Raw genomic sequence first — 14,268 nt, forward strand, 5'->3', positions numbered from 1 at the left:
AAATAAAGAGATTACTTCAACCGTTTTTTTTTATTCAAAGAGTGCATTCTTCATCTGATTATATCTTTATTCATTTTAAAATGTTGTGCCACTGTTTGTTCCTTATTTACACTCACATGACTCAGAACATATGACTAATGCAATCCTTTTGCTGTAAACTCTGTGGGATGCTGTTGTTGTTCAGGCTTGGATCACCCACTCACCAAATGTAATGATAAAGATGGAAATTATTTGGTTATTGATTAGTAATGAATCAGACTTAAAATAATTTAAAATACACACCTGATAGACAGGAGAGTAGGACATGTAATTCATGTGCTGAATTGGCAAACATTGTTGGCGTGTTGTTTATCAAAACTGCAACGTTTTGGTGGTGTTTTTTTTCCATTCTTCAGTTTCACAATACAAATCTTCTTTATAATCTAATCAAAGTCTGCAACAGCCAATCAAAACTGTGAGACAATTACACCATTGATTCCCAACCAGGGCTACTTCTACCCCATTTTGCAGTTGTCAGGTGTCATAGTTGCACCTAATATAACTTATTTTAGTATGATTATTTTGTAATTATGCATCATCATCATCATCTTCAACCGCGTATACGTTATCGGATCGCGGGGGCAGCAGTTTGAGCAGGGAACCCCAAACTTCTCTTTCCCGGGCCACATCAACCAGCTCTGACTGGGGGATCCCGAGGCGTTCCCAGGCCAGTGTGTAGATATAATCTCTCCGACTAGTCCTGGGTCTTCCTCTGACGCCTCCTTCCAGCTGGACGCTCCTGAAACACCTCCCTAGGGAGTCGCCCTGGGGGCATCCTTACTAGATGCCCGAACCACCTCAACTGGCTCCTTTCGATGCAAAGGAGTAGCGGCTCTGCCCCGAGTTCCTCACAAATGACTGAGCTTCTCACCCCATCTCTAAGGGAGACGCCAGCCACCCTCCTGAGAAAGCCCATTTCGGCCGCTTGTACCCGCGATCTCGTTCTTTCGGTCATTACCCAGCCTTCATGACCATAGATGAGGGTAGGAACGAAGATCGATCGGTAGAACGAAAGCTTTGCCTTCCGACTCAGCTCTCTTTTCGTCACAACAGTGCGGTAAAGCGAGTGCAACACCGCCCCTGCTGCTCCGATTCTCCGGCCATGTAATTATGCACAACTGTTATTATTTTTTAAATGTACATATGAAGACACAGTTAGGCTTAGTCTGTTTGAATGAACACATTTGGATAATTATTAAAATGAGACAATAAATACATGTCAAGATCCTATATAAAGCAATAGAAAACATTGACTGGGTTATGCCTGGTTTTAATCTTCCTTCCCCTCTCCATTATTTTCACGTATTGTCTTAAAAAAGCCCATCAAGTATTTGCAATTTATAATGTTTGATAGAATATATCCATTGACATAAATTACATAAATTCTCACTATTGGGTCTTTTTAAATGTATTAATCAATATTGGTGCTTGTTCCAGGTGTTAGCTTATTGGGTTATTTTTGAAGAGTTGTTGCATAATGTGGTTCAAGTATAATCATGTAGTTTCATATAGTGAATATGATGACTGTGGAAGGTCTATGACAAAAACGTTTTTGAGTTTGAAAACACTCCAGGCTACCTATGCTTTTAACACGAAAGTTAGACATGCAAATGCTTTCCTTAGACTGTTGTAAATATAACAATTTGTAATACAGTATAAGAAATACCCTTAACATTGCTGAGACAACATTACACTTTACTGTATCTAAAATAATGGGATAAGAATCACAATCAGACTGATGTAGATTTAGTGTGATTTTTGCTCTCCATTATTGCTTCCTCCACATTTCTTTCATATCACACAGAGAAATTGGTTCAGGGAACCCATCAGAAATATTGTTTTCCTAGAGAGTGAGAGACAAAGTAGGAACAACTTTCACCCGTGCTGGCTCTCCTGCTGTCTAAGCCCCTGGAGCCAACCGTAGGGGTAAACAGTAATCTTTTATTTTCCTTTAGTGCATCATTAAGTATATCCTCGTGAGATGGAGCTTTTTACGTGTACAGACCACATTACATTTGCACATCGTGTAGTACCCAGGAGTCCTTTCACAAAGCCTGACTGGTGGTTAAGAACACAATGTGTTGTTTAAGGAAATCACGCCGGTTTCATTATCATGATCATAATTCAATTTTTCATTATGCAACTTCTCCACCAGCGTCCTTCCTAAAACTACTGGAGAACTGGTACAACACAGAACATCTACCTATCCATCTATCCGACTGAAATGAAAATTGCTTCTGTTTTCAGTCACTATGTATGAGCAGGAGCCCAGGCCAATCCATATAGAAGGGTTAGCTCCCTCAGCTCTGACAGATATGGGATATGTGTAATTGCGCATTTATGTGTGTTCTGGGAAACACTACTCTGCAGAGAACCCCTCCCATACGATCAGAGGTCATATATGAGTGAGACTTTATCAGAAAGCCTGGGTAATTTCCATTGACCCAGACAAAGAGTATATAACACAGCGTTCCTTTTCTCTCTCTCTCTCTCTGCCTGCCTCCTGCTTATTTATCCATCCCCGGAAAAGCTGACAAGAGTCGCCACCATGACCAAGCAGAATGGATTCTGTCATCGTTCCCCCCTCCCTCACCCAAAGTGTTTACAGCTTGCTGTGTCAGCGGGTCACGTCATCACACTGTTGGTGGTTTGCTCCTGTGCTTCAGTTTGGAAAATTGCACAGGTGGAGAGATGGACTTTGCCTTTTAACTCAGTAACTCAGGGCTTTGAAGAGGCTTCTCAGCTAAAGGGTGGCAAAAAAGGAGAACTAAAGACCCGTTTTCTTCATCATCAGCACATGTATTAATTAGATTTTCCTTACTCATCTAGGAGCACTGTTTTACCCGCAGGCGAAACCAGCTAAGTGAAACCCTCTTGATCACCTGTATCTATGCGAGGACTTTGAAGATTCTGCTGCTCAGATCAGACACAACCACTCCTTTAGCATATGATGGGAGGGAAATGTATTCATGAACCGAGCTTCACCGGCATCATTCCATGAATCTTTAAAGTCCTTAACTACCTAGACTTCCACGACAAAGATGTCTTCAACTCAGCCTGACCTCACAAATCCCCCGTCTTCTCCTGCCTCCCTCTCACATAGCCTACCATAACTAATTTCAGCACTGCTCAGTGGGTGGGAAGTAGCCAATCGAGACAGGCCAAATGATGAAGGATTTCATGTATACACAGTTTGTTGAAGTATACGGTCGTATAATGTTTTAGAAAATATGATCATACATGTATGAATCATTCGTTTGAACAGACAGTGTATTGTTTCCTGGGGGATTTGAGGGAAATTCCTTATGTTGGGGGGTGTGTAGTTGAATATTTGAGGACCTGAGCTAATGATTGCATGAAAAATTATTTATGCCTCCTCCACCAACCCATTTGTGTTAGTATCCAGTGAACTTCACCAGTTCTTCTCTATTCACCCCTAACAGTATCTTGATTGCAACTACTCAGTTTGCTCTTCATTTCCTTTTTGCGCAAATGTTTACATATGCTTATTTTCCTTTTTTCCTTTCGTATTATAAAACATAACAACCAGTCCCTCTAAAGTGCAATGACTTCCAAGGATGTTGTTGTCATTGTGAGGTTGCCTAGCAACGAGATTGAGAACAAATAAAAACATGCGTGCGCCTTTCTCCACATATAAACTGGTATTTATAAACAATGAATATTCATTGAGAAGGTGCCAACTTCCCAAATACTTCAGACCAGGTGCACACGGTTTTAGCTGGGACAACTGCCAGGAGAATAATGAGATGGCCATGAAATATAAGATCTGGAAAAATGCTTGTTTAGGTTGCTTTGCCAAATTCTATGATTGTGTTATTTTTTAAGCATCTACAGGTTTCTGTAAGATGTCACTAAAATGCAAATTTCACATTTCATTTTAAATTTGTAATGAGTGATGACTTTAATAATTGTTTAGGTTCAGGCCAGGTGTTCCTGTTATTGATACTTTTAATGATGTATCATAAAACACTTTGTAACGTCAGTTTCAATATGAGCTTTGCAAATAAATTATTGATCATCCTTCTGACGTTAAGCAATGGTGAATGAGATATTACCGCACAGGTGATTTACAGATACACAGGAATAATTCATGGGATGGCCACTATAAACAACTACAGCCGGTGCAATTGTCGAACATAATGACAGCTGTTTTGGTTCCGCTACCACAGTCAGTGAAAGAATGCATATGCACATATCTGTGTGTGTGTGTAGAATATGCATGTACTGTAGATATGTGTTTAGAAATGTAAGTATATAAATCTATTTACAAGCTGTATGAGATAATACATTTGTTACCCCTGTGCATGTTTCTGGAATAAAACCGCCCCCATCAGCCTGGCACCGCCCACCTACATACTTCTGCTCAATTTTCATTTTCCTTCAGTAGTCAGTCTGGGTATGCGATATATTAGTGGGTTTTCACCGGCAGATTTCTGTCGGCCCAATCAGCAAACAGAGGGAGTGGCTGAGAACAATGACGTTGAGGTTGTGCACCAGTTTCAGTTGTAGTCAGAAGCCGGCGCATGATATACGTCACGACAAAACGTTATGCGATTGGTTGGCAGATCCAGAGTGGCACTGGGCAGATCCAATAGTTTTAAACTTCAATAGACACCCGCCTTCAAGTGAGGTAACGTTTGTCAATTGAGCGATTCCAGACCTTCTGTACAAATGAAATGAAGTACGTGGTCTGGTAGGACCAGACTAGCCCCCCATAGCAAGCAAAGATACTGGGTTACTATAATGGACTTTTTGGACCTTTAAATGAAATCTACTTTCACCAGTACGAGACAACTCCAAGTTTGACTTAACAAAATACCAAAGTGACTCATTGACCTAATCTGTTAATATATATATATATATATATTAACAGATTAGGTCAATGAGTATATATATATATATATATATATTGTATATTTTATAATTTTTTTCTTTCATGTCTGTAATCTATATTATAAGCGATACAAATCCAAAATGAAAAAAAAAGTTCCTTCCCTTAGGTCCAAAAAATAAAGCCGCTCTTTTAAATAAACACACTCACAGTCAAAAGGACTTGTCGTGAGAAATGTTTGCAGCGAATTAAAACACTGACAGCCTCCTCCAGTTCTCTATTGTCTGTACGCAAGAGGTCTGTCACAGAGGGATAAAGGGTTCTGTAATGGTTTTCATTGAATGTCATGTTCATGCCTTTAAGCAAAGAGTGTGAAACTAACACCATGTAATTTGTCATGCTTTCTATCAGCGCTGTCGCCGTATTACATCCCCAGAGGTGCGGCTGCCGACAGGCACACACAAATGAGAAATTGCTTGTGAATACAAGATTGCTGGATTGATCAAATAGGAGGTCCAGAAAGGATTATGTTTCAGCAGTGACTTTTTCCCAATTGGTCACTCTGTCCTTTTAAGTCTTCAGGGTTCACCATAGTGAACCTCTTCTCTCTTTCCGACATGATGGTAAAGCAGAAGACTCAATCAATTGCACACCTTGGGCCATAATTCTCACACCCTTCACACTATCTCAACCTCTGTCTTTCAACCTCTATTTCTCTCTTCACCCAAACAACCTATCTCTCCTCCTTAGTCGGACAGCAGCCATCCATTCTGTGAGTTCCTGCTTCACTTGCACAATACAGCAGGAGTAAAGTACGGTACACATACGGGCTGGAGTACCTACTGTACTCCGTTTTATCCTTCTAATAAAGCCACTCTTACCAGATAAAAAAGAAATTAAAAAAGAAGCAGAATCAGAGCATGTTGGTTCATTGAGATGAAATCTGATTGCCTACATGTTGCGTTGAGTATGCTATTAAATATTATTAAAGTGAAGAGAAAGAGGATTGCCACTTGAATTTACAGTGGTACATTATTAAAGCGTTGAAAGGCTTAAGGACGAGTTGAATGAGGGACATTAATTATACAGCTCAAAATGCTCTATTGGTGTCCAAAACGAGTCTGCAGGGATGCTAGGGGCTCTGTGAGGGTGTACTGAGGCACAGCTTTAGCCCTTAGCTAACTGCATCATGGTAACAACCTCACAAGGAAAATTACAACATGTTGATGTTTAGCACGTATTATCTTAGCTCTTACATCTGCTATTTATCACCAAGCAAAAAACACAGTTCTGTTGAATGGTGGAGGTCAAGGGCAAATGTGCTTGGACGGCCCAAAACATTTCCATTAGAGAGACACATTGAACATCCAAAAGAAATATAACAAAGTGTTGTTAGTTAAGAAACTCGTTCAGAAATCAAGCACTTCGGCTGTGTTGATTGGATATGCAGCGTTTTTCTTTTGCATTTCTTTTCAAGTTTTTACTTCGCAGCATTTCAGTATAAATTGTAGCAAATGTGAACCTCATCTTGATGCCACAGGAAATGTCAGGGTATCTCCAACATTTTCATTGGAAACAAATTGGACAAAAATGTGTATAAAGGCTATGAGGCTTAAGTAATTATCGTCGCCCAAAGACATGAGCTTCATCATGGACTAATTGTTGTGCTGTATTCCATCTGATTTTTGCATTTCCATTTATTTTCTCTGTGTGTCTGGTTCAGCTGCCCCCATCTAGCATCCATCCACCCTAAGGCTCCAACCCCCCCCCCCCCCCCCCCACTGCTTTCTATTCTCCTCTACCCATCCATCTCATCCCCCTTCGACACCATTACTCTTTGTCTTGAAAACTAAATGATGCAGAAAATGAAAAACAACTTGGTTTCCTCAAAAATAACAAACTACAGTAAACAGAGTGAAGGATGTCCACTGGAAAAGATGCTGGTTTGATGGGCCATGGTCTTGGGGAAAGAAATACTGCGAGGTGAACCAAAATAAGCCTTGATGGTCGAGAGAGACTCCTTTAACTCACTGTTTATTTCACATTTGAACATTTGTCGGTTGGCTCAGTGAATTAAACACATAGAAAGTTCCGTTATATCAAATGAACTTAGCCAAGCATACGTCATTTGCAAATGAATTGTGAAACATTGGTACAATTACCATCAACTAACAAAATCAGACCGTAGTACTCCCAGGATCAACATCTATTATGTGTAACAGCGTGTTTATTAAAATGTAACAAAGGAGTTTCTTCAAATTAACCCTGCAGCTTAATACGGCTTACCCCTTTCTCACCTTATTTGTTGCTTGAGAGGATAGATGCGTGGAAAATTATTTCACCATCTGTTACCAAGATAAAATGAGATCTTCGACTTCATTTCTACAACAAAAAGATAAGTCTTCAAATTGCAATATGGCAAGCATGTTTGGTGTGAGATCTGTTGAACAATGTAATTTGCAGTGTTAAAGCTAAGTTGGTGGTCCTTTCTCTATAGTTGTCATAACAATCAAATCAAACAATAGTGCGTGTAAATGAATGTGTTAATACTTGTAGATTCATTGCATTTAGGACATTTATTGTCAATTCATTTCAATGTTTCCATTCATCGACCCACACTATTGACTGGTTTGTCTCTGGGGAGGATGACTCAGGCTCCCTGTCACTCAAATAATTGATTTCAAAATATTGATGTTGGTTTATTTATTTGTTTTTTGACCTTTATTTAACCAGGCAAGATTGCTTGAGGTCAAATGACCTCTTTTACGAGCAAGGCCTGAAAAGCCCTAAATGGTCTAGGGACAAAATATATTACTGATCTGCTGATACGTTATGAGTCGTCCAGAGCATCTAGGTCGTCTGGGACAGGTCTGCTTACAGTCCCCGGCCCAGAGTTAGGAACTTGAGGTCTGCTGCAACTCTCAGCTCTTTTAAATCAAGTCTTAAGACTTTTCTGTTTCCATTTTAACCTGTAATTTTAATTTAATTTAAATGTTATTCATTCGCTTTTAAATGTTTTATTCATTCGCTTTTCTAATGTGTACTGTGTATTTTAATCTTGCCCCTGTAAAGCACTTTGAATGGCCTTGTGTCTGAATTGTGCTATACAAATAAACTTGCCTTGCCTTGCCTATTGAAGTCTGAACTATGCAATTGGTGCAAAACATTTGATCACAAAAAGGCACAGAGGCTTAACAAAGTCAGGACAGTTTGGATTGTCTTGACTGAAGGTATCCCAGACTGGCAAGAGGGAAGCATGTCTAACATCAAGTAGCCCTCATTTAATCCAGGTCACAGTTAATTTCAGCAATTATTGTAAATGTAGCATTCATTGCACTAGCAAGTTACAAGTAAAAGAGTGGGGCCCGGAAATGAATAGTAAGGTAATTGCATCTGTATATAATGTTAATAGTGTCTTAGGTGTCTCAATAGGAGTAGAAAAAGCACAATATTTTAATATACTACAACAACAAAAAATAAAAGAAAAATCAGTTATGTCACCCGTGGGGTCACATCGAGGTTGCCTGCCATTTTTTGTACCATTAATTTTTATTATGGGCTGCAATTTTGTTTTGGGTAGAAGACGGCTGGAGCCCAGCCCAGCATGCATTATACGAGAGGTGGAGAACACTGTAGACAATAACATTTGCATGGACACACACAGGCATCTTCGGAGTTTTCAAAGCACCTGACATGCTTCATATTAAAGGCCATTAGTGGGCAGTTGCTGAGAAGTATTCACATACTTGTAAATGTTTGGTGACAAATTCTACCACATAGAGATAGCCTAGATTTGTTCCATAAGCTAAGCGTATCACATGAATGAGCACAATGTAATAGTGATGACTGATATTATTGGTGAAAAGCTTTCCTGCTTCTTGTCCAGTGCATGATGGGGGATTGTCTACTGCCCCTCCACTGACCTACCCTACCTAACTGACGAAAGACTGCATACCAAAAAATGCAGTAATGAAATGAACGATGACTATTATGCAAAATGAGGAATGAATGACAACCACCTCATTTCGGCTGCCCTTTCCACGTAAAATGAAGCACGGGGAAGCAGGTCTATTGACAGAAAAAGATTCTGGGAAGCAAATGTGACAGACTTGGAGATGGGACAGAGTCATTACGGTGTCTGAAATGTCAAGTTGTTATTCCAGGGAAGGGAAACCGTATAATGTTCTGCATCATGATTTTCCTATTAGCATTTCCTAGCCTCGTGTGAGCACGTCAGAAAAAGGTAGTGGTTATCCGCGGATTTCCTCAGCAGGTCAGGGCGCTGCACAAATAGACCAGAGCAATATCGTATCCTCACACTGGAAGTTCCCATGAGAGATACTCTTGATTGGTAACTTTATGTTTGGTGATCATGATCATGATCATCTGAGGTTGTTTCTTATTTATACCTCTCATTTCTTCTGGTTGAAGTGTCCCTAGTAAAACGTCTATTACACAAGGGAGCTTTCATTCCAGAGCAGAGTTTTTATTTTCCATTTCATATTAAAAGTCTACATCTCCAGGTGTTATCAGTATCATGCTACGTGTCAGTAATAAAGACTGTGTTTAATCATATATACCAATGTGTGAGTATATGTATGTGATAATGTTATCCTTGTTTACTCTTAACCCTTGTGTGGTGTTCATATTGTTGTTACACAGCCAGTGTTCGTGGGTCTGCCACTTGTTGCTAGTTAAGACACACACAATTGTTAATGTTTATTCTATCCTGTATACTTATAATTTTCAACTCTTCCCAGGTGGCAACCAGGTGGATCAGATGGGCTGATGGTGGGAGATACCATCTGATGTTGGCTCAGGGGTTGCATATGATTGTATATGAGCGTGTGTGTAATATAAGATGTCTACGTTGGACAAGATCGATACAGGGAGAGGGAAAATGTTGGGTAGTAAAGAAATGTTAACGAAAGTGTAATCTGGGTTAATTTGTAGTTGATTGAATATCAAGTTAATGGTTTGGCTAAGGGGAGGGGCTATGCCTTTAAAACCCTGCCAACCATTGTTACTGGGGCCGGTCAGTCTTGAAGGTCAGTCAGTGTGTGACGGTAGGATTTGTTTATGGAGACACCTTTTTGATCCATCCTTTTGAATCTTTGTTTTACTTTCTTTGGACGTCCAGTTTTTGTATTTTATCAATCCTTTTTTGAAATAAAAGCACCTCAATTATTTTGCAACTTTAGCCATCTTGTATTCGTTTTTCAACAAACCCGACAATTTGTAACTGTTGTGAAATAAAGAGAGTTGAGTTGGAAGCATAGATAGTAAATAATATGGATGTAGCATCCGGGCTGACCTCAGTTATTCAGTTATTCACACGGCATCTAATAATCCTGGTTTGTGCGCATCGCCATCTTGTGAAATTTTTACTCTGCCTCACTCCTCTTGCCGAAAAGGGGAATCGACGTCACGGCGGGGGGAGGGAGATAGCTGACGTATACCTCCGAGGCAAAGTGAGGGACAACGGGCGGAGAGCTGTCACTCCAGAGATCGCGCCAATACATTTTAACCTCCAAAAGAATAAAAACTAGCGTGGGCCAAAAAAATTCACCCCCCCCCCAGAGATATGACCTAAACATACAGACTAAAATGTTTTTGTGGCCCAGGCTGTAAATAGGTTTAATAAGACTTTGAAAACGGCCTAATCTAACAAGTGAGTCAAAGAAAAACTGCTCGTCTTGGCGCCACCCCCAGTGGCACTTTCTGGTTACTACAGTTGTAGGTCACTTCCTTATTGGATGCCGGTAAAAATCGCTGAGGTTGGGGCTTGGTTGGAAGGCAAAGCTCTCGATCTACAGATCGATCTTGGTTCCTACTCTCACCTATGGTCATGAAGGCTGGGTCATGACCCAAAGAACTAGATTGCGGGTACAAGTGGCCAAAATGGGTTTTCTCAGGAGGCTGGCTGGAATCTCCCTGAGAGGTAGGGAGAGAAGCTCAGTCATCCTGAGAGATTTCGGAGTAGAGACACTACTCATATGTGTAAAAAGTAGCCAGTTGAGGTGGTTCGGGAATCTGGTCAGGATGCCCCCTTGGCGCCTCCCTGGGGAGGTGTTCCCGTCACGTCCAGCTAGAAGGAGGCCTCAGGTAAGACCCAGGGCTAGGTGAAGAGATTATATCTCCACCCTGACCTGGGAACACCTCTGGGTACCCCAGTCCAAGCTGGTTACTTTGGCCCGAGAAGGAGAAGTTTGGGGTCCCCTGCTCGAGCTGCTGGCCCCGCGACCCGGCCCCTGATAAGCAGTTTATGATGAGTAATGATCATGAGAGAGTGAGTGATCCTCACATTCTGACACCTCTAACTCTACATCATCTTTAAAAGCTTATCTCTCTTCCAAAACCTACCATTTCCCCACGTGTATTAGCCCTGGGTCCAGCAGACCCGAACACCACACAAGGGTTAAATTTAACAAGAACATTAAACACACCTCTTAGATCTATGATGTACTGTAATGAACAGTATATATCTGCTTACTTTTTTATATGTAAAGACAGATAAAATTGGAATTTAACCGCGTCTGTATTATTTTTGATGTTTTACAGTATTCTGTTTGTATTGCTTTTGATGATTTTACTGTACTGTAGTATTATTACGTTAATAAACATAATAATATGGTTGGCTAGTGAGCGAGCATGGAGTAGGCAGCAAAACGACATGCTCTGCTGAAACTTGAATTTAAAAGTTTTATTTGGCACTTTATACCCTCAAAAGGCGACGAAATACTATTATAAGTGTATTGTTCTCATTTTAGTTAAGTTAAAACTTGAAAGCGTTACGCCAATGGCCAACAGTTTGCGTTTGAAATTCGACAAATACAAATTCCCCGGAGAATCCCCAGCAGCTGGGCCTGAAGCCCCGAGTACGAGTGTTTCAACATCCGCTAGCATCAGCGCTAACTCGCCTCGGCCAGCTAGCCAAATGGAGTCCGCGGACATGAAAGCTGAAATCCTCACAGCACTTAAGAAGGACATCGCTATCCTGCTTAGGACGGAGTTAAAGTCCGTCCTGTCTGAGGAATTTGAATCCGTCAAATCCGAGCTACATGCAGTGAAGGCGGAGGTGGCTAACAACACTTCTGCAATTCGCTCCGAGGTGGACACGATGAAAACAACTATATCCGACATGGAACGCGGGCTGTCTTCATGCTCCGATGACGTGACTTCACTTCTAACTAGGGTGGGAAGACTCGAGACAGAGGTTACCAACACACGGGAGAAATGCCTCGACATGGAGGGGCGAATGAGACGGGACAACATTCGGATACTAAACGTCCCAGAGACCCCACTCTCCAGCACACCTGCGGCGGTCTCTAAACTGCTAAAAGAAGCTTTGAAATTGGATAAAGACGTCTTGATAGACAGATCGCACAGAGGACTGCAGGCAAGGAAACCTGACGGCAAACCCCGAGTCATCGTGGCAAAATTACACTACCACCAAGACTGTTTTGACATTCTGCGCCGTGCCAGGGAATCCGGACCACTCAAGTTTAAAGGGACCGCCATCTCCATTTTCCCGGACTACCCCCCGAGTGTCGCACAGGCCAGATCCGCTTTCAACGAAGTGAAGAGGCTGCTCCGTGGGCAAGATGGTATCAGGTATGGCCTTTCCTATCCAGCACGACTCCGGATCACACATAATGGAACTGAGAGACAGTTTCAAAGCCCAGAAGATGCCATGACCTACGTGAAAACCAAAATCCTTCATGGATCTACATAAGGCTGGTAAACCATGGCTTTATTGACGTGACTTTATCCTCCATCACAGTAAAAGGTTGGTGCTGTGTTATTATCTGAACACATCGTTTTGATTGAAAGACTGTATAGCTCCGAATAATTATTACTTAGGCCATATGAATGAATACGTGTGGAGAGCACAGAACAACCAACATCTGTTTAAAAAAAGGCCCCATTTAGTCATGTCTTGTGTTTACAATTGACGAGAGATATCAGTATGCTGAACAGGATATTGCAGATATTGTGTTCTAGTAGACCTATTCCTACATTTATTTGTTTTTTTATTTCATCTCTGATTCTATGTTAGGACCTTCTAAAATCACTCAGCTGTTTGTCATGTAAAAAAGGAGACACAAGGTGATTGCTGATACTCCTTTACAGCCATATTTTGCTTTCTTATTTACTTTTTCTCTCATGGTATTTAATCTGCCATGCAACGCTGTCTTCCCTTATTTATTTTTATTTCAACATTTTATTATACATTTATGAACCTGAGATCCTGATACTGAGATGGTAGACAGTGAACTTTTTTAATTTATTTTATCTCTATTTTATTATTCTATTTTTTTTAAATAGATATTCTATTTTTATTTTATTTTTTCTCCCTTTTTTATTTTATTTATTTCAATGATTATTTTACTGTTTATTTACTCTACGCCTTTGGGTTGAGAACATTTTGATATATGTAATGTTCAATGTGCCTTATGCTAATCTAAGTTCTATATAAGTTTTAGCAGAGTTCTGCCTTTCAAGTAAACTAGCGCATCCTTCTACAAGCACTTAAATGTGTAGATGCTTCTGCGAGGGGGTTGGGAGTCACCTTGTTCGGATAGGTGAGGGGTGGGGATTCACTGTACCTGACTCAGTCAACTGTATGTTTTTTCTTTATCTTACTGTTATTCCTCAGGGATATTTTCAGCACTTTGGGAAATGCAAAACTTTCATTACACCAATCTTCTCTTCTCTCAAATTTGATCATGGCTAACACAGACACTAGAGGATCAGCTAGTTGTGATGTTACCTTTATAAGTTGGAATGTAAAGTCTTTAAATCATCCAGTCAAACGAAAGAAAGTAATGTCTCATTTGAATAAATTAAACGTGGGGATAGCATACCTACAGGAGACACATCTTAAAACTTTTGATCATTTTCGACTTAGGGGGGGATGGGTCGGTCAATCATACCATTCTAATTTTCACTCAAAGTCCAGAGGAGCGGCCATCCTTATTAATAAGAACATTCCATTTGTTATGTCAAAGGTTGAAACAGATTCCTCAGGGCGTTATATAATTGTAGTAGGCAGACTATATAATACACCAGTTATCCTGGCTAATGTTTATGCCCCACATTGGGAAGACAGCTCTTTTTTCAAAACCTTTTTTGCTCTACTCCCTAACATGGATACGCACAATCTTATACTTGGAGGGGATATGAATTGCGCGCTATCACCTGCCCTAGACCGCAGTTCATCCAGAATTACAACCACATCCAATACAGCTCTACAAATACAATTATTTCTTGACACAAACGGTATATCTGATGCCTGGCGCTTTCAAAATCCCACATCTAGAGGTTACTCTTTCTTCTCACCAGTGCACGGGACGTACTCGCGCATAGATTACTTC

Source organism: Ammodytes marinus (assembly GCF_949987685.1).
Source record: "Ammodytes marinus genome assembly, chromosome: 6".
Classification (NCBI taxonomy): Eukaryota; Metazoa; Chordata; class Actinopteri; order Uranoscopiformes; family Ammodytidae; genus Ammodytes; species Ammodytes marinus.